A 20,473-nucleotide genomic window follows, 5' to 3' on the forward strand; every position below is an offset into this window, starting at 1 on the left:
TAAAGAGGTCTCTGTTGAGATGGAGGAGTAGGAATGCAGGAATATGTATAAGAGGACATGCAGATATGAGTTTGTTGATGTAAGTTAAATACACAAGAGCTAAGAAAGGCATGAAAATATACGAATTTAAATATTTTTAATTGATTATACCTACATTCTGCAAGGATACAGCTATTATCCAGGAATAATTGGCTATAATGTTGAACACACATATGACAATAGCTCCTGTTTTAGATATTTTAGAAAAGAAACAAATATGAAGAGAGCAAAGAGATCAAGAGGAATAAGAGTAAAAAAAAAAAAATCAGACAACTCACTTTATTGTGTATCAGCAACAAATACTTGAAAATATTAAATATTTTTAGTTATGGAAGGTAGAAAATATTTTTTTTCTTCTCTTCTTTCTCTTTGATGTCTTGAATCCCTTCTGGGTTGCTTCTGTGACATTAGTCTACTAATTCAGCTGCAGCACTTGAATTTCTATTGAGATGAGTCCTTAAAAAAGTTGTATGTATATGCATGTACTCTGAGTACAAGATAGGAAAAACTAGTTGTTGTGGTTTAACCCGGCTGGCAGCTAAACACCACACAGCCGTTCGCTCACCCTCCCCCCTCCCTCTCTGGGATGGGGGAGAGAAACGGGAAAGTGAAGCCTGTGAGTTGAGATAAAGACAGTTTATTAAGACAGGAATATAATAATAACAATAATAATAATAGTGATAATGATAATAGTGTTAATAATAATAATGTGTAAGAAAACAAGTGATGCACAATGCAATTGCTCACCACCCGCTGACCGATGCCCAGCCTATCCCCGAGCAGCCGGCCCCCCACCCCGGCCAGCCACCCCTATATATTGTTTAGCATGACGTCAGATGGTATGGAATACCCCTTTGGCCAGTTTGGGTCAGCTGTCCTGGGTCTGTCCCCTCCCAGCTCCTGCTGCACCCCTAGCCTGCTCGCTTGCAGGACAGAGCGAGAAGCTGAAAAGTCCTTGGCCTGGTGTAAACACTGCTCTGCAACAATTAAAACATCAGCATGTTATCAGCGCTCTTCTCATCCTAATCCAAAACATAGCACCCTACCAGCTACTATGAGGAAAATTAACTCTGTCCTAACTGGAACCAGGACACTAGTATAATAAATGCTGAAGAAAAACAGAAATCAGAAGTTCATTCTTTGGAGACAGAGTTCTATGTTCCAGTGAAAATCACCTCCTCTTTCCTTATATTTCCTTATAGTTTTTTGTTGTTGTTGTTTGGCTGGGGGTGGGGAAAGGTATTTGTTTTAACCAAAATATGTCCTCAACTTGACCAAGATCATTAAAAAGACATATGGTCTTCTGAAAAGATAGCATTTTTGGAAACATAAAGGTGTTAGATTCTTTCTCTCTCTAGAGTTAGTTTTGGAGATTTAATTCTGATGCTGCATTAAGTGTTTCAAAGGTCACAACACCATAAGCAAAAGCAACAATCCACATGCAGTTTTTTCCTAACAGTTGCAGCAAAAAAATCTCACCTATGATTCACATAGGCCTGTGAATCCTTATGGAAAACCCCAAGCCTCATATGTGAGCACCTCCTGAGGGAAAATTAGTCATTTCACATAGCGCTAATGATAGCTTGCCAATGTTAAATTAATGGCATCCTTGGGGAAAAAGGTAATAACATTTTTTCTGATTAACCTAACTGGCTGCAGGACTCCACTGTAGTTCTGTTCAAATTCATCAGCAAAGCCATTTTTTGTATAGTGCCTTGTGTTGGAAATCTCGATTCTCAGAGCTGAAAGGGCAAATGGCAGTTTCTGGTGTTCTGCTGTTTTCTGTAATTACTTATGATCACAAACTACATTTATTCTCATAAGATTTAGCTAAGATGTAAAATCCAATGGTATCCCATAAATCCTCAAAATAACTTTTTACATCAACAAGTCATTTGCTTGGTTTTCTTAAGTCCATCAGTCACTTCCAGTATGAAAGACACTGTAGGAACTGAAGATGAATTAGGAAGCTGAAACACGAAGCAGTACACACAGGTTACAACAATGCAGTTGTCCAGGTGAAGAGTTTATATACCTATTCATTTAATATGCACTGCATTTTTACTTCACAAGATTTCAAGATTCTTATTAGAAGAAACTGAATAAAAAAAGAAAATGAGTGCGAACATTTTCTTTCAGAATTTTCTTTTTTATAATCTGCTATGCTATTTATGTGTGCACAATCTTGTATAAAAGGAGTAGGCAAAATATTCCTAAGGAATTCTGTGCAATATGATGGTAAAATGGAAACAAAAGGCGTACATGACGACAATAACAATTAAGATTTCAGAATGCAGTAAGGACACATTTGTTCTTGTTCCCTTCAAAACATCTCTGTACTACAGTTCTTTAACACTATGAACTAAGTTTTGTATCAATTTATTATCAATTATAATAAAGTTTATAGATAGATTACGACACCTGATGCAGAAAGTTGCATCACACGAAATATGAGTGTTATCAACAAACAACAAGGTTACCTGTCAGAAAAGAGAATTGAAGATGAATTTTATAAGAGGAGTTAAATCCTACTCTTTTTTTCTGCTGAGGACAGATCCTCTGGGCCACATCCTCTTTCTTTTACTTTGTGTTTGAGACTTCTTTAGGACTTTGCCTACACAAAGATGAAATACAAGCCTCAGCAGTCAACCCACTTGATTCAATTACAGCCATTACTGAAATAAGATGAGCAATGCTTAGTCCACATGTGAAAAGTGAGCAAAAATTTACTTTGGTGAAATATAGTACCACTACCCAGTTTGGAACTCGATGGTAAGAGTGTCAGCTTTGTATAGCAATATAAACTGTGGGAACATAAATGAAACAAGACTTCTAACACTAACTCTGGAGAGGTGTATTTAGAACTTTAATTCTTTTATTAAGCTAATTCTTTGCTAAAGCACCTTGCATTTTTCTTGATAAGTGAATATGAGTCACTTCACACCCTATTACCCATGAAAACTCCATTTAAAATTCATGGGAGACTACTATCTAATCATTCATTTCATTAATAACTCGTATCCCTGGTTTCCTGGCCACAAATGCTCCAGACTCTGAAAGCTTACCCCAGTTGTTCATAAGAACATTTTAATTGCCTCATTTTTAGCAAACACGGAAGACTAGATCAGTCTCTGAAGTTCACGGCAATTGTGTCAGAGAAACCTTTAAGTGCGTTCAAAGAGAATCCACATGCACTGCTGATACAGGGTTGTCCCTGCTGCCATCCACAGGAAAGCAACGTCTATTTTAAACTGTCACCTCATTTTTTGAATATATAGTAAGAGAGGTAGCAACAAAGATTTGACAGCTGCAAATATGAGAAAATGAGAACTGATGACAATTTAAAGAATGACAAGGAGGCTAGGCTCAAAAGACAAAATGAACAAAACCTTAACCATGATTCTCCTATAAGTGCGGATAACTCAAAAGAATTTTTGTTTCCGTTCTCAGGCGTGTACTTCTAAAAGCAGAGCTTTGTGTGAAGACTATCTCAGTTAATGCCCAATTTTTGATATACGTAGAACTATCCTGATGTGCACATATCCATGCGAGAAGTTGACAGATCAAGGTTACTGCACATACTTAATACCTGAAGCAAAAAAGCCCCAAGTGCTTAACATTGTGCATTCCTGCAGATGGTCTCAAGGATGACCCTATAAAGCACACCGTGCTGTTTGGGCCACCACTGCAGGGAGCTCTGCATGCAGCAGCTGGTGTGACTCCTAACCAGAGAGTAGGTTGGGGTTTACAAATACATTCCACCTGATCCAGGGCTTCCTTTTACTGGTAGGTGTTTAAACTATCTAGTCAGAGTTAATTACATGTTTAAACTCAGAATTACCACTAAAAATGGGCTGAGTGAAACATCTCATATACTCTTTTCTGTAGCAAACATAGCAGTTCTGCTTTCTCTGCCAGGAAGTACAGCATTCACTGCAAGTTTTTTAAAAAGGATATACAGAAAGTTCAGTCATGTTACTTCTGAGACAATCTCATATTTGAAATTCCACTTAACTCTTATAAGATCATCTAAAGACAGCCCCAGCACAGCATCTCATGAGCCCCAGTTTTCCAAGCTAACAGAAGAACAGAAGTCTTCTGAATGTCACCCAAATGACATTTGGATACTGGCGAGGAACTCTCAGAGGTGGTATACCAAATATCCTTTTCATCCCTCTAGTCATTTTAGAGGTGACAAGATCCATTTCAGTCTGCAGATCCATTTATGTCTTCGAAATCAACTGAATACGCAATGCAATAAGCTTTTCAAGTGGACGCAGTTTAGATTTTTCAGTGGTGCTGAACGGAGCCCCATGTACTCTCTACTTTGTATTTGGTCAGGAGTTAGATACATTCTGCAGACTTTCCCTTCTCTTTCATTTCATGTGAGTTTCAGCAGATTATCTAACTGAATAAGTATGTCGTTATTCAAAGAAACATAGTTGTAACATGCAACAGTTATATTTATGCAGTGCAAATAAGCTGGATAAAAAGCCTTACATGGTAAATGCATTTGAATAACATAGAAAAAGCACGAGTATTCAGCCTCATCTTAGGTATCTAACTGAAGCTTCTCATGATGCTTCATTCCCCTATAGTAACTCAAAAGTGAATTAAAAGCCAAGAAATTACTGTTTCTAAATAAATCATTTCTGAAAAAGACCGTCTCATAACCAGAGGAAAGTCATTAAGCTGAAAATCCATGCTGAGCTGTAAAGTGCATTATATATTCCTTGATGTATTATCAGCAAAGGAGTTATTAAAGCAAAGTATCATAGAATATTCAATAAACTCTACATCAATAAAATTTACATTTTTCCCCAGAATTGAATGCTTAGAGAATTTTTCAAATTTATTTATTAAGAGAATTTAATCTTAAACACAAACAAACAGTACATAACTATTTCTTGAAGGCAATACAACATCTTGGGGGGTGAGTGGGTGAGGGGGTGAGTGGGAATTGGGGCAAAGAACTTTGGGGAGCTATGTGATATACATATCAGAAGAAACAAATCAAAAAAAAAAACACAAATGAATCTTCTTACCTTCACAATTAATCACCGTCTGAAATCATTCTAGAGGTCTATTTGGTTTTTGTTTATTTGTTTGGTGTGGTGTTATTTTTCCCTAAAGAAAGAAGAAAGTAATTGTTTTCATTACTACTTCTCAGGAAACGTTATGCTGTTTAACAGCAGGAACATTATTGTTTATTGATCTTTCATTTAATTTAGAGATATACTTAAAGACAATTGATTTACGTAAAAAGAGAATAAAGGAAAGAAAAAGAAAGAATAAAATCGTACTCTGGTTTCCTTCCATAGTTTGCACATCAACCATGTTCTCCTTACAAATGAATTAAAGCATCCCAACTCTATAACTTATCTTACCTAGAACTACTAAAATACAACTGAAATCTGTCCATTGTCATCTGCTGGAAAAAAATAAAAATAAAAAAATAAAATAAAATAAAATAAAATAAAATAAAATAAAATAAAATAAAATGTTGTTTGTTTGCTTATTACACCCCTCCACACACACCCTGACCTTTGAGATGTATTCACCTACTAATTGAAAAATGACACTAAGTTACAAATCTCAGATGAGAAATTTCTCTTATATAGGGATACCAAAATTACATGACTGAGATACTTTTCCTAAACAAAAGGTGTACTGCTCAGTAATGCCTTTCATGTAGGAAGGCAATGTTCTTGTGTAAGAGAACTCATTTTGCCAGCTTGGAAAAATAGCACCCCATTCCTACACATAGTCCCTCCTTCCAATGCCTTCAGAAGGCATTTGGAAATTATCTGAATGCCCTAGAAAAAGCCTGGAAAAAGATATTTTTCTGTCTATTACATTCAAAGAACTCTTAAAACATACACGAAAAGATGGTGGGAAGGAGTTCTTCCGAATACTTCTCCCTCCCTCTGCTGACAGCCTCATCTAGCTTCTAGATGAAAAGTTCCTAAATGATAGCTTAGAAACCAAATGCCCTCCTAAGCACAAAGGTACTGTTGTGTTTTTTTCCAGGTTTTAATAACTTGTTTCAAAATTCTTAATCAAGCTAAATTTTTTATTTAGTTTAATATTAAATAATAAGTTTGATTCTATGCTGTCAAAAGTTTGGGCTAGTAAACCCCATGCTCAGCTATATGGAGATCATAAGTCCAGTTTCAGCATTGGATGGAAGCAACCCTCCAGCAGGCTACCAAGCAACATGAATCACTGCAAGAGCTGAGCACAATGGAAGCATTCTTTACAGAGAAGATGGGAAGCAGGGAGGGGGTGGTGCAAAGAAAAAGTAGAATTTTTAAGTTCTTTGTAACTTGTCAGATCGCCACAGTCTATGACACAGGCACACTGTTCAGACCTTCAGAACACATATAATAATACCTGGTAGCGACGCCCACTGTTAATGTAGTACTAGAAGTCTTAGGTGAATTTGGCCCTACGCTTTTTGAGTTCTACATTTAAGTAGAATTATGAAAATGGCCTTTTATTTCTTTTTTTCTCTTTCTATAAGCTTATGCTATGATTTTCTATCTGAAGTCAGAATTTTGTCAATAGACTAGTAACTTTATGCTTAACTGTGCCACTCAACCTAACATTCAATGCCTGTTATATTCTAACAACAACTAAAAAGAGACATAAAAACATTAAGATAAATATACATATATTTCTAAAGCATATTTTGGGATACAATGAATTAAAAAAGTGAGATATTAGAAACCCCAAACCAAAAATTCTTTAAATCACAATTGCATCTGAGTTACTTTCCATTTCTACATTAAAAAAAAAATACAAATGACTATCTTCAAAGCTGCCAGCATAAATACATAAATGATTATTCATTTAATTTTAGTAAGTGATTGCATTGTAACCAGTCTGCACAGAACCTGAAAGCAACCTTTTTCCTCTAGCAGCAGCCAGAAAGGGAAGAACCAGCCCTACACCAATAAAACCTTCAACAGTAAAATGTCTGCTGATCCAATTCCCTTCATCCCCTTGTACCAGGTGGGTGAGAAATCAGTGCAGACGCTCCTCTCTTTTGAAGATGTTTACTTCCAGCTGAAATTTGCAGGGTGCTTAATTTTGGCTAAGTTACACCCTTTTCCATGACTCCTTTTGTACTTTTCTCTGAAGTGAAGTGTTTGAACATGACTACAGATCCTCTTATTACTGCATATTTAACATGTATCAGGAGAGATTTAAAAAGAAAATAAATATGTAGTGCAAATGAAAGAGGATGAGGGAAGAGGCAAAGGAAAAAAGACTAAGTTGGTATTTCAAGGGTTTGTTTAGACTTCACCATACTTGAGTATGGTAAAAAAAAAAAACTAAATATATATTTACCTAAATATTTGCCTTTGTTTTGAAAAGGTAACATGGAGTTGTACAGGCGAGATGCTTGCAAGTAATCCTTTACTCAATCTTCAGTCATTGCTGGTAGGTCTCTTCTCTATGCCTCTCTCTGAGCCAATCCCATGTTAGGGTTCTCGGCACGTGCACAGCAGAACCAGGAACAGACCCAGCTGAGGTACATGGCTCTAACTGCAGCAAAAACAGAGCCACTGAGCATGTAAAAGAGCCACATGCATATTCAGCGTGTTCAGCTTTTCAGGGTTTACATTCAAGATACAGTGTACAGGACATCATAGATGTTGGGTCTATGGGAGCACTCAGGGAATCCTTGCAGACTGGAAGATCTGGTTATGTCACTGACAAGTAGTTGTCTTAAAAACAGGGCTATTTGTCAGTAAGTAAGAGTAAACCTTTACTCTTTGAACAGAAACCACACAGCAATGTTACAGAACACCGTATAATGGAAAAGACAATAAAAACGAAAGAAAACGAATTATTATAAGATGCATCCAAACTCTAGCAGAGTCATAATTAGGACTTTCTCTGACAAGACAGGAAAAGAAAAAAGATATGTAATTATTTTCAGATTGCGTAGCTGATGCAGAAAATTTCAGAAGTAATTGTACATTTATTAGTAGTTTGTAAGAGCAAGAAACTGCAACTCCATCTGGTTTTTTTTGTTTTTTTTTGGGGTGGGGGTGGAAACTGCCTTCACTATCAGATTTTCTTTTCCTAAATTGTGGGTACATTTCATAGCATTTTATACATTAGAACATATTGCATGCTAAGCAAAAAACTATTTTGTAGTGTGCATATTTATATTCCTCATGTTTGTATTGATGTGTTTATTTGTAAAAGAGATGATTTCAAATCTATTTTTCTTCCATATATTGAACACAAAAGATCTTATTGTTGTGCTCCAAGATAATAAATTTTTATACATTAATTTTGATAGTCTATCAAAGTCTAAAGCACTTAAATTCATTTTAAATGAAAAGAATAAATAAAAATATTTAAAGCTAAAAAGGTCTTAAAGATGAACAGATTTTTTTTGATCAATGCTTATAAAATTATTATTGTCAGTCAAACGTGTGATTTTTATCACAAGATGAAAACCATACAAAAGATTTGAAAACATACTTCAGCTGCAAGTAAATGACAAATCAATCAAAAGATGATATAAATGAGTGACCAAGCTATAAGGAAAAAAAAAAAAAAGAATGGTTGTACTTTGTCTAACTTATGGATGCTTTTTTTTTAATTAATTAATTTCTTAAATGGAAAAGCTGACCATTCATTTCATCTACTTTTGTTGTAAGTGGAGAAGTTTGACTATTAGAAGTCTTTGTTAAATAACAGCCTTGAGATCACACAGCATTAATACTCTCAATATATTTGCTTAAGAGAAAAAACATAATGGGAGCTGGGCTTATCAGTATGAAAACTAAATATTCTTAGGCAAATACAAACCTAAGTGCCCAATAATATATTTTAAGAGGTTAAAGTACCGTGTCCACTCTAAAAGCTTTTAAAGAATGTGAAAGTGTATTATGAAGAACTGATTTTCTTTCTGTAGTTGTATAAAACAGAAGGCCAGTCATCTTATTCACGTTACCATAAAATTGGCAAGTCCTACTCTTGGACCAAGGCTAGCACTAAAGAATACACAAATAGCTTCAGAGGAATGAGAAAAAAGGGGAGAAAAATTTTGGCGTCTAAGGTCTGTTTTAAATGCAATTGCTATCTATCTACATTTCTTAATTTATTTTTTAAATAAAGGATCTTACTATTGTTATTGTAGTTGTTCTTACTCTTATTAACGTTGGATGTTTCCATCAGATCCTTGTCATGCTCTATTACAATTTCATGCAAGAAGAACAGGAATATTCATGGCAACTTCCCAGGGACTGTGCACATAAGTACAGTAGTCATTAAACACTTGATTATAAATTTATGATCCTACTAAAGTCAAGATTTTACAAGGACGGAGAGCTGTTGAAGGTGCATGCCATTGCTGAAATGGAGAAAGAGGAGAGAAGAACTAGGAGGAGGTTGGTAGGACCCTGGTGACTGAAATGCAGGGAAACACTAGTCAGAAATGAGAAAAGTAAACTGCATGAGTTTTGTGTCATTTTGTCATATTTAAAATGCAATAAGTTAAACAAAAGGTAAGTTGTTTTTTTTTTTATGTTTATTTTAATAAGACCTCACTGTCAAAAGCAGTCACAGAGAAAAAAATTTAAATTGCCTTTGTGGGTTACTTGATCAAATAAATCCTAAAAAAAATTGAAACATTAAATAATCAGCAACTGTTCACATTTTTAAATAGTCTTTTTGTAAATTTCTAGTAGATGGAACACGCAAAATAAAAACTTAGAAATTTGATGTCAAGGCTCAATTTTACTGTTAATGTGCTACAGTTTGAAGTCACCAATACTGAGAAATCTGTCACTGTGTTGGAGCATATCACTGTATTCTTGAAACTATTCCTCTATGCTGACTTTTACAGGTTTTGAGAGCACCATTTTTATATGTGAAGTCAGGAAGTGTTATAGATCCTTACTGATTCTGAAAATCAAATCCGGTACACCTCATGTGAGACACCTAAACTGAAGGAAAGTGAAATCTGCTATAACTTTTGGAAAAAAAGTGCTTAATGAAATATATTTTACTTTATTCATCTGTGAAAGACGTATACCACTGGGATCAAAGACATTATGAAACTTGATGTTATAAATATATAAAAATGTTTTATTTTCTTATTTTATATATATGTATATATACTATAAATGCTTATTGCACATATATGTTTGCATTTTGTGCGTGTTTGTGCATATGTTCTGAAATATTCAACTGGAACTTCCCAAATGAACAAGTACAGATGGGAAACCAATCGTTCCCTAACCATTCCCTAATTTTTAAAATGAGGTGGAAAGAATTCATGAGGTGTTTAAAGTTTGAATTCCTCAGTTTTATCAGTAAGTTAAAGAATGATTATTTATGTCAAATACAATGTGTATGGGTGAAGACTAGCCATATGAAGCTATTTTTGCTTGGAGTAAAATACCAGCTACGGTTATAAAATGCAGGTTTTGAGCGTTCTGCTGATTTCTGTCGTCAGGTGTCCCTACTGAAATTAATCAGTGTCAGAAAGAAAGAATGCTACCTAACATGAGTCAGGGCTCATACTTTATCTCAAAATACCATTAAAAGAAGAACAAAGTAAGCTTTATATTTTCATGTAAGAGTTCATAATCAATATTACAGGTGGTTTTGCAATAGCAAAACGATAACCTCAAAACACTGAAAAATGTGAACAAAAAGGATATAATGCAATTCTATTATAGAAAAGACAGAATACTGTCATTATATTTTTGTTGTTTTTATTTTTTCTTTTAATGCACTGTTCTAAGCATTTGAAAAGCAGCTAAACTGATAGGGAATAACCTTCTTAACAGTCTCCAAGGACACAGAGACTGCAAAAGAGCTGTCTTCTTTTTCAAAGAAAGAAATCCCCAGACTTGCCCCAATGCCACAAATTATCTAATTAGTGAATCTCTTTTAAAACCAGCAGGAAAAAAAAAAAAAAACAAAAAACAGTGCTTTGTATTGTTTATACAATAGCTATGGAAAGACCAGTTAAAAATCCAATATATAGACTTGTGAAAAAAAATAAATTAATTAATGATGGGCAGCACTTACTAATGATGATACCCACTGCTTAGCGTGGGCAGTACAATGTGCAATTATATGACCAATAATGCTTTCTTCTTTGTCTCTTTCTTCTCATAGACCTTTTTCTCTGGTATCAATGAACAGAAAATACCATATATAATGTGTTTGTACAAATGATATCAGCTAAAGAAATACAGATTATGAGAGGTTTTTCATTCCTCCTCCAGACAGTAGAGATTAACTACAGAGTTCATAGGTCACACACAATGCTTTCCGAATGCATTATGGATTTAATCCTCTCCCCCAGTGTCCAAAGTTGTAGGGTAAGATAGGGTATAATGATATAGCAAGGGACTGGCTTGTTGCTCAGTTTTTTGCTTGAAAGTGCATGATTGAAATCACAGTGTCACAGACTAGGTCAGCAATAATTAGCCATATTTTCGTAGAGCTCAGTACAAAACACGAAGAAACAATCCTTGGAGCATCTCCCTTATGGAGGCATAAAGGGCATATGTTCTGCTTATGTTTTCAGTGACATATCATATGTACTGCAGACAGTAGAGACAATTTTGTTTTAGGGAAAACAAGGTAACAATCTACCAAGCAAGAACATACAAATACCAAGCAACAAGAAAATTGAACTGTTTTTCCTCCTTTATATTTAATTAAGCTGATTTAAAGCTTAAGCTGTAAAGACCTCTAAAATGATGTTATAATTAAAAAAAAAAGGGGGGGGGTGGGAATTGTGACATGTATATAGGCTACAGAAACACGCTAAATTAAATCTATATGAATGACAAACATAAGAACTTCCATGGAAATAAAATCCAATTTAAGGCCTTGCAAACTACTTCAACACAGCAGGAAATCAAATTTTTCTTTCATACTGGATTTTTGTATAAATTGTGTCAGAATGCTCGAGCCTACTGGAAACATTACATGGGATGTGGATCCGGCAATGAAAACTGAGATTTGTGTAGCTTAACTGCACAGCATGGACCTTCTTGCCTGCAATATTCATTGGTCTGCTCTCATCATTCAGGATAAACAAGGGTTCATGTGTATACCAGGGGGCAGATTCTCAGCTGATGCAAAGCAGAGTAGCTCTGCTGGCTTCTGTAACACTATGATGATTTCTATAATTAAAGAGTTATGACTCTATTCCTTTTAGAACCTAATATTTTTATACTAAAAATGCTAGAAACCCTTTTAAAAAAGAAACTGATTAGACAATATGAGAACAAAAATTGACGTTCTGTTGAGAATTTTCACACATTTCCATATCAGTAAGATAGTCATTCTGTAGATGTTTCCTTATTTAATGGTCTTGCATGAATACTCTAGCAAATCAGTTTATTTGAAGGAGTTCCAAGGAAACATTATTATATTCAGCAAATACCAGACAATTTTCACAGGCTACATTTGAGACATCTAAACGTATTTTTATTGGAAAGCTAAGGTACCTGTATATATAAGAAAAAAAGAAAAGCACTTCCTTGCACTAAATTTTCAAACAAAGGTCTTGAAGGGCAGACGTTGTCATACCAATTAGTTAGAAAGTTAAGTCTAAAAACATTGAAAAGAGGGAGTTCTGCTTAACCTTCTAAACCTTATCACTTGGTCTCCACTTTGTCTCCTTAACATCAAACTACCCTCTGGTATTCTCCTTGCTACCACATACTTCAATCCACCTCTGGAAGCAGTCAGGGGCAGGAACAATTTCCCCCTTGTGCCAGTATGGCACAGGGCTCTTTCCACTTCTGGAGTTTGCATTCACACAGCAGAACACTGCCTACTTCTATATGTTAATGTAATCAAGAATAACAGCAAAAAACAGACACACAAAAAGTATAAAGAAAGAATAAAACAAGACCCGCTTGGCAAACATTTAAACTTAGATTCAAGAATGAAGCTAAACTGAGTGGCAACTTTGGCCTGACATGGCAATAAGAAAAACAACAAAAAAAAACCTCCCATTCCACACTGCAAATGGTGTGAGATTTCTGATTTTTTTCTGTCATACAAAGCCATGGCTGGGCTTGCGGGTGGAAGCACTAGAGTTCAAGATGTGCCCATATAGAAGGCAAAATGGCTGACATGGCATTCCCAAGTTGATCCAAAATAGTCAGAGGCTATTCACATTTGGTATAAAACCTGTATTTTCACATGGCTTTCTCAGTAGAATAAAATAGTATCTGAACACTTCCTGCAGAGAGAAACTCTGCTTGGCATCTATTTCTGAACCCTTTTTCTAAGTAGCAATCTGTTCATAACAAAACCTTCAGGAGAAAAAATAATGGACAAAGAATTCAAATCCAAATACAAAAAATACAGAAAATCCTGTAGTTTCATACAACCTACAACTAAGGAGAGGAATTCCTTTCCCTAGATAACAGACAATGCCAAAACTTACATAGATTCAAGGAGCAGCAGGACAAGTTCAAGAAAGAGGGCTATTAACTACATGAAAATTATGTCTTACAAAGAAATTTCCTAAGCTGCAAATCAATGTTAGGGGAAAGAATCATAGATATTCGCTCTGTTTTAGGTATCTGCTTCTGGCTACAGCACGAGACAGGCTTATGGGTTAGGTAAACTCATATAATTCCTTATAACCCTATTACTGACCAAAGTTTTTTTACGTTTTTCTTTCTTTTTTTCCCCCTGCTTAAAATGAGGTATTTTCAGAATAAGAACAACAACAAAAACATAGCATATTTTAGGTTTTTCTCTTAAATTCCAAGATTGCACTAGTGAAATCAAACATTTCCTCCTGATTCCATGTTTTGTACAGCTAACTTGAATTATTTGCATAATCCAAAGTATAGGTTTGGAGATTTTATCTCATCTGCATTGCTGTATTATCAGCAAATAGGACCAGGGAATCTATTCTACCAGCCCTTCTCCCCTCCTTTCACCCAAAGTTGGTGCAAAAAAAACTTTCCCCCAAGTTTGTGCAAATATAAAATAATACCAGAATTCCCCAGAAGACTGGTGTTGCTCCTGCTAGCTTTAATAACTCCCCTACTAGCTACCAATGAAAAAAGACAGTTTGTCTTAATTAGAAAAGTCTAACCAACAAAATTAAGGGTGGAAACTCCATGCTATGAAGTATAGAACTGAACTGCAGGCATCTTGCAACCACAATGATAATCTATGCAAGAATTTTCATAACAAACATGCCAGAAATAATCATAATCTGCTCAACTGAAATCAATAATCAGAAAGAGAAGTAAAGAGTAGAGAATACATTATTTTTCTTAAATTATTTATTTAGCTCCAGTGAGAAAAGGAACCACCTTAAAAAGTTCAGTTCGTAATGGAAAAACATCCATGCCACAAGGTTTCTCTTTTTTTTTTTTTTTAGAAATTTTTTATAGTATTCTATTGAGGATATACAAAATAAGTAATATGTATATATATTTTATATCGTTGTGTACCTGAACTGAAGAATATTGTTTGGATGTAACAGAGCAGTTTGGAGTACTTCTGCCTCTTTGCTTCTCTTCATTCACCAGGCCTATTCAGTCAGCACTTTGCAATTGCTTTGAAAAAAAAAAAAAAAAAAAAGTTTCTTTATCTTTTGCTTCCAATTCTAGCAACATAAAAAACACAGATGATCAAAGTTTGAATTAAGTGTTGATTACTACTGACATAAGCAAAGAAAGGCCAAATTTCATTTGCAGTAGCAAAAATTATCAAGGAAAAAAATAGATGATTTCCCAAAAGCCAAAACCATTTAAGCCGGTGTTGATCTTATTGTCAAAAAAAAAGAACAATGACAGTCTAAGAAAGCAAAAAAGCTAACAGTAGCAAAAATCATACAATTCTATGGACTTCCTCTCACCCTCAGCTGCTTATAATGGATGTTGTAGATGCTGAAGATCACTCCAACCTCATGTAAAAAGTTTTAATTAACTTTAACCTAGGATTATGGCATATTTTCTGCTGTTTTTTTGTTCATTTGTTTGTTTTCAACTGCATTATGCCTTTTTTAAAGTTTTGAACAAAATGCAAGGAATGGGAATTAGAGAATAGCTGTGACAGAGTGATGGATGAACCACAGCAGGTACAAAAACAAATACAAAACAACAAAACACACAGAAGACCTTTAAGATTTTTCCATACAGGAACATTTTATACATCAACTATGAACAAAGTATTCAGATGAAAGGACAGAGTTGTTCTGCTCTTGACTGTGGGATTCTCTGCAGGAGTCACACTCTAAAATAGCAGTAGTAGAAATGCTTTTCTGTAAAGCTAGAGCTCCGTCAGTAACATGTTATTTCTGTGTTAATGGTCAGCTGCACCTACTTTCTTTAATAGTAACTCTCAATGGAAACCAGTGTCCTATTTGCTCCTGAGTCACTGTCTGCCGGGGGGGGGGGGGGGGGGGGGGGGGGCAGGGGGAGGGTAAAGCATCAGCAGCTTTAAATACCATATTTTTCTCCAATGACTTTCCACAACCCTTACCAAATTATTATTCAGGGACATCAGGAATGATTTTCTTTCCTTCCTCCTCAAGGCTAGCCTTGAGTCATTTAAGTCCCAATGATAACTTGATATTGTGGTGTGATGCTACATCAAAGCTCTAGCGTGATGTAGGGACCTTTACAGGACTGTAACTTCCGACTGTGCTAAACTGCACAGTTCACCCTCACTGCACTAGCTGTTACCTTTTTCTGTGTTTCCTTCTATCCTTTTCTACGCCATTCCATGAGTCATACAAGTTTAGAAGCTGTCTTCAAAATGAGCTACTGAATGATATCTTCATGTGTTTTCACAGTGGAATGGGCTGTTGCCATGTCTTTTTTTTCACCAAGCTTCAGCTCAGAAATTGGAAGATCTCCTTTAACTTCTCAAAGCAGCACCTACAAGGGATAAAGATAGTGTATACCTAGACAGAAGCAGCAATGGTTGAACATACATTAAGGGAGGGAAACTCAGGTGAAGATCATATGAGTTAGACTGAAATTCTTTCTATTTCTAGACTTGACGTAAAAAAAAAAAAATCTGAAAGAAATGTGCATGTCAGATTTTCTGACTTCTGCCTCATAGTATGGTGTACACTTCTGTACTTCTATTTATGTGTACCCTATTTACAAATTCTATATTCCAGTGTTTGCTCTTCTAGTATACTCTACAGAAAGGTACAATCATGTTTGACTTTTCTCTTTTTTTTTTTTGTAACACAATTACGCATTCAGATTTCAGCACTATAAAAAAAATGAATTAAAGACATTGAAATGGAAGTTCTGCTTCATTATACTTCTGAAAAAATTTTATACTATAAAAATGAGGGAAAAAAATTACATTTTTAAAGATCGGGAAAATTAAGACAGATTTTAATCCACTTTACAACATTTCTTGTCAGTTTTAGACAATTCAAACTGTCAAGAATATCCCAATAAATAAAACCTAGAATGGCAAATTACCATTTAAGATGAAATCTTATTACTAAGAAACCGTGGTCACAAAATAGTTCTATCTGTTATATTAAAAATTAATGAAGCAATGATTCTCTTGTTGCAAGAGTAACACATGGTTGAAATCCACAATCTAATATAGTTTTAATTTATTACAGTTGAAATTAAATATTTAGATTATACGATGGAATAAATAATGCTGGTGAATTCTCAACTGTATGCAATTACATGTTCAATTATGTACTGAAAGAGCAGTGGGGAATCAAAATCCCCACTGTAAATCCAATTGAAAGCTTTTTATAAAATAATTAGTTGACCACAGAATTTAGCTTCAATGTCTCTATTGTTTTGAAAAAAAGCATCACACTTTGAACTTACGTATATAGACGTATGCACTTAGTATGAGTATATAGACATACAGATACATCATTTTTCTTTTGCTTGCATGAGCTTTTCTCAGTGAAGGGAAATCAGCTTCTGAGTAAGCTGATTTTGTTTATTTTTTAATGTATTTTAAACAGCAGTACGGCACAATTCAAGACGTTATTAGTTCTCCCAGATAAGAACTAATAGTATAGTTCTCTATGCTACACATAGCCATGAGAAGTAGAAACTCCACTAGTACTCAATACCACACAATTCCATTTAAAGACTACCTTTGCTCTGGAGATCCCACTTGCCAGTAGAGATGTATTTGTCTAAAAAGCTATGTCCATTAATTCTCAACAGAGCTAGAGGATTGACTTCTGTTTGCTAGTTTGTATGGATATATATAACTGTAGAGATAATGTAGATGTTACCTTGATTATATTTCAGCTATTACAGTTCAGATCTGAATTGTAACAAAGAAAAAAAAAATAGGACTGAAGCATTACTGACACAAAACTGAATAAAATGGAATTCTATTTTATAAACAAATACTTCAATAGGTATTTAATAAGATTTTTAATCAATAAATAATGGTTAAAATTACTGAGGACTTGAATCATCTAGTCTCTCCAAAAACAATCCATAAGTCCTTCATATTCCACACATAGGGGAAAAGAAAATTATTGGAAAGCATTTATAAATATATAAGTTAGTTTGCAGATTAAAGACTATTTAAATAGCTTATACTGAAAATAAGACCTGAAGAGAGCAGCAGCTATGTTACTGATTCAAAAACTTTGTTTCAAGAAATAAAAGTATTTCAAAAAACTTTGGTTAATTTAAATGTTAAAACAGGAATGAGTTAAACCAAACTATCTAGATTTGATATAAAAAGCATGATTCTGAGTACTTTTTCCATATTATTGGCACTCTATTAAGGCTAGTTTCCTGTACGTTATACAGGAGGTGTTAAACCAATAGAAGCAGCTCCTGACACCTCTCCTCTAGTGCCACTTTCTCCTATCACTTTTCTATGCACCTCCTTATTTCCGCAGAAGTGGCTGGGTGACCATATGGTGAAGTAAAGCCCATGCAAACTAGAAATAACTTGAAGGGAAGAAAAAAAATCCTAGGTGAAGCTGTACAAAAACTATGGCACAAGGATGAGATCTTCAGTGATTTTTTTAAACTAATTAAACTATTTACTGGGATAATTCTTTGTTTCCTTGGAAATAATATTTAATTTCTTAGTAATTTAAGTGATACTTCTATATAGTATAAAAACACCTAAAGCTTGAATTCTTTGAAGATATGGCAGTGTGAAAATGGTGTAAATGAGAACAATTTAATTCCTTTTAGAAACTACACAACCAGGTGAAAGTTTATCAACAAGCAAAGATGCAGAAAAGTTCAGAATATGCTAACACTAGAGATGTGAATTTTTTAAAACCCAGTGGTACATATTATAATAAAGGGGCACACCTGAATATAATGGCATTAATACAGGTGTGTGTGTGTGTGTGTGTTTTTTGTTTGTTTGTTTTAATCTGTACAGCAATTAAATCTCCAACTATTTGGCAGCTTGGCTTATGTACCTCTTGCTCACTTTGTAAAGAAGATAGCGTACTTTAGCTTTCCTATAAGCTCTTGCTAAAACTGCAGGTTCCCAGGAAGGAATGTGGAGATTTTGCAAAGCCATCTTACCTTGACAAAATGGCTTCTTTTTTCTTTAGATCAAAACTACTCTTTTTTTTTTTGAACCTGAGGGATATTAAATAAACATATATCATGTAATGTTTCAAAGCAAAACAATGAATAGCATGGCCTTTTAATGTACTCTGAATTATTTAAAATTATCTAAGAAAGTTACAAGATGATAACAGTACCACTACCATTAGCTACTGCAAATTCAATCAACATCTGGTTATCTTCAAACAGACTTTGATCTTCAAACAGACTTTTGTTTTGTTGTGTTTTTTTTTTTTGTACCCCGAATAAATATTTCTAATTCATGTTTAAATTAACTTCTGTGATTAAGCAAAACCCAAAACTGTATCTTTGGTAAGACATGATAATATAACTCCCAGGAATTTAAGTCACAGTTATATTATATGCTGTGTTAACACAAGTTATGTTCTACAATAAACCCATTCGTATTCAACGTTTTCTTTGTTGTTAATTAAATTCCTAACTCCAGTGTTTCATGGTGAAGAAATCAGGGTCAGTCAATGCTGACTTTCATTTCTGCTGGAGAATAAAGAAGGAAACTGCAGAGCAGAAAGATGGTCTTGTAACTTCAGCTGAAACAACTATTTGTTTGGGATGGTGGAGAGGAGGAAAAAAGGATCTTCTACTGAGAAACTCCAAACATAATCTCTTCCTGACAATTTTCACTAGGATTTTATGATGTGACAGTTAGGCTTTGAACTTAAAATCAAAACCTGAATTATCTCTTGCTGTGGTAATATAATGGAGTGGTTGCACTATGCTGAGGTGTATGGGTTATCCCAGCTTTTAGAGAAGAGGATCTGTGCCAGCACATTTACTGCAGTACCACTCCAGCCTTCAGGAAAGTTATAGGAGAAAATTACTCTACAAAAATGTTTTAAAAAAAACACAAAACTCTGTCCTCTGACTGAGTCAGACAGAAGTGAGAAAGTCAGTCTTTTTTTTCCCCTGACCTTAAATGAAACAAAGGCAGAAGAAAAGGTTTAAATTATGACTAAGCTAAAATATTTTAGAATTATCAAAATAATAAACATAAAAATATAATATACATATACTATATGTATATTATTTTATATACAGAGACAAAGAAGGTTGAGGAAGAAAGTATTTTCAAAGATGAGGTATCTCAGCAAAACCAGATTAGAGATTTTCAGTCTTCACCTACATTAGAGAATAGTAGAAAGAAAAATGTATATTTCAGTATTTAAAGGCTAGTAACTTTCCTGAGAAGGACAGACATGAACTTTCAACTTAGAGAAATGCTTGATGATGAAGCAGGCTGTCAGCTCTGTGGAATTGCCACAAGATGACAGTTTTTTTATTACATGCAATATTACATTTATTTATTTATATTATTTTTAGCCTTTGCAACTAAAGGCTGCGGTAAGATAGGTTACACTGGAGAAACTGCAGTTCATGTGCAGCCCTTCTCCTGTGAAACTGAATTACTACAAAACTTTAATTTTACTATAATATTGTGAGGGAGGTTAGTCCTCAAAGATTTTTATTTTTTTTTAATCTCTCTCTTTATAAATATAAATATATATCTTTTTGTAGACAAGCGAGAACAGACAGATCTGAGAAACATTCCTCTAATCAGGACATAGAGGCTCAGACGTTGCAGCCCAAGAAGCAGGGAACAGTTCAAAACTACAGTCCTCTGTGTGCAGGGTTTCTAAATAAACTACTGTGTGTGAGAGGCTACACAAATCAAGGTGCAGAGCAGACTTACAGCTCCAGACTGGTAGTTCAAAATCAGGCCCTACGACCCATTACCTTGAATGACTTGATTTTGTAGCCTTGCTAGAACTCTTCCAGAGGACCTATTTGCTGGAGAAAAAAAAAAAAAAAGAAAAAAGAAAAAAGAAAAAAAG

At 34.6% G+C, this 20,473-nt stretch overlaps 2 long non-coding RNA genes across 4 annotated transcripts in view; both read right to left on the reverse strand.

Annotated features, from left to right (window-relative positions):
• Positions 1 to 447: 447 nt before the first annotated feature.
• On the reverse strand, positions 448 to 19,582 carry LOC106037345 (uncharacterized). The gene is made up of 7 exons (XR_001207963.3): positions 18,576 to 19,582; positions 15,753 to 15,947; positions 14,517 to 14,621; positions 7,393 to 7,590; positions 5,085 to 5,166; positions 2,520 to 2,653; positions 448 to 2,009 (listed from the first exon to the last, which is right to left on the reverse strand). It is a non-coding gene; the product is annotated as an uncharacterized lncRNA (long non-coding RNA).
• Positions 19,583 to 19,713: 131 nt separating this feature from the next.
• Positions 19,714 to 20,473, reverse strand: part of LOC106040267 (uncharacterized) — a 173,642-nt gene continuing 172,882 nt past the window's right edge. For 2 of the 3 annotated variants that reach the window (XR_010833157.1, XR_007169766.2), the window contains one exon: positions 19,714 to 20,429. This is a non-coding gene — a long non-coding RNA (uncharacterized lncRNA). The remainder of the gene's footprint in view (positions 20,430 to 20,473) is intronic. The other variant, XR_010833156.1, reaches the window with a different exon arrangement.

The sequence above is a fragment of the Anser cygnoides genome, chromosome 1, assembly GCF_040182565.1.
Source record: "Anser cygnoides isolate HZ-2024a breed goose chromosome 1, Taihu_goose_T2T_genome, whole genome shotgun sequence".
Lineage (NCBI taxonomy): Eukaryota > Metazoa > Chordata > Aves > Anseriformes > Anatidae > Anser > Anser cygnoides.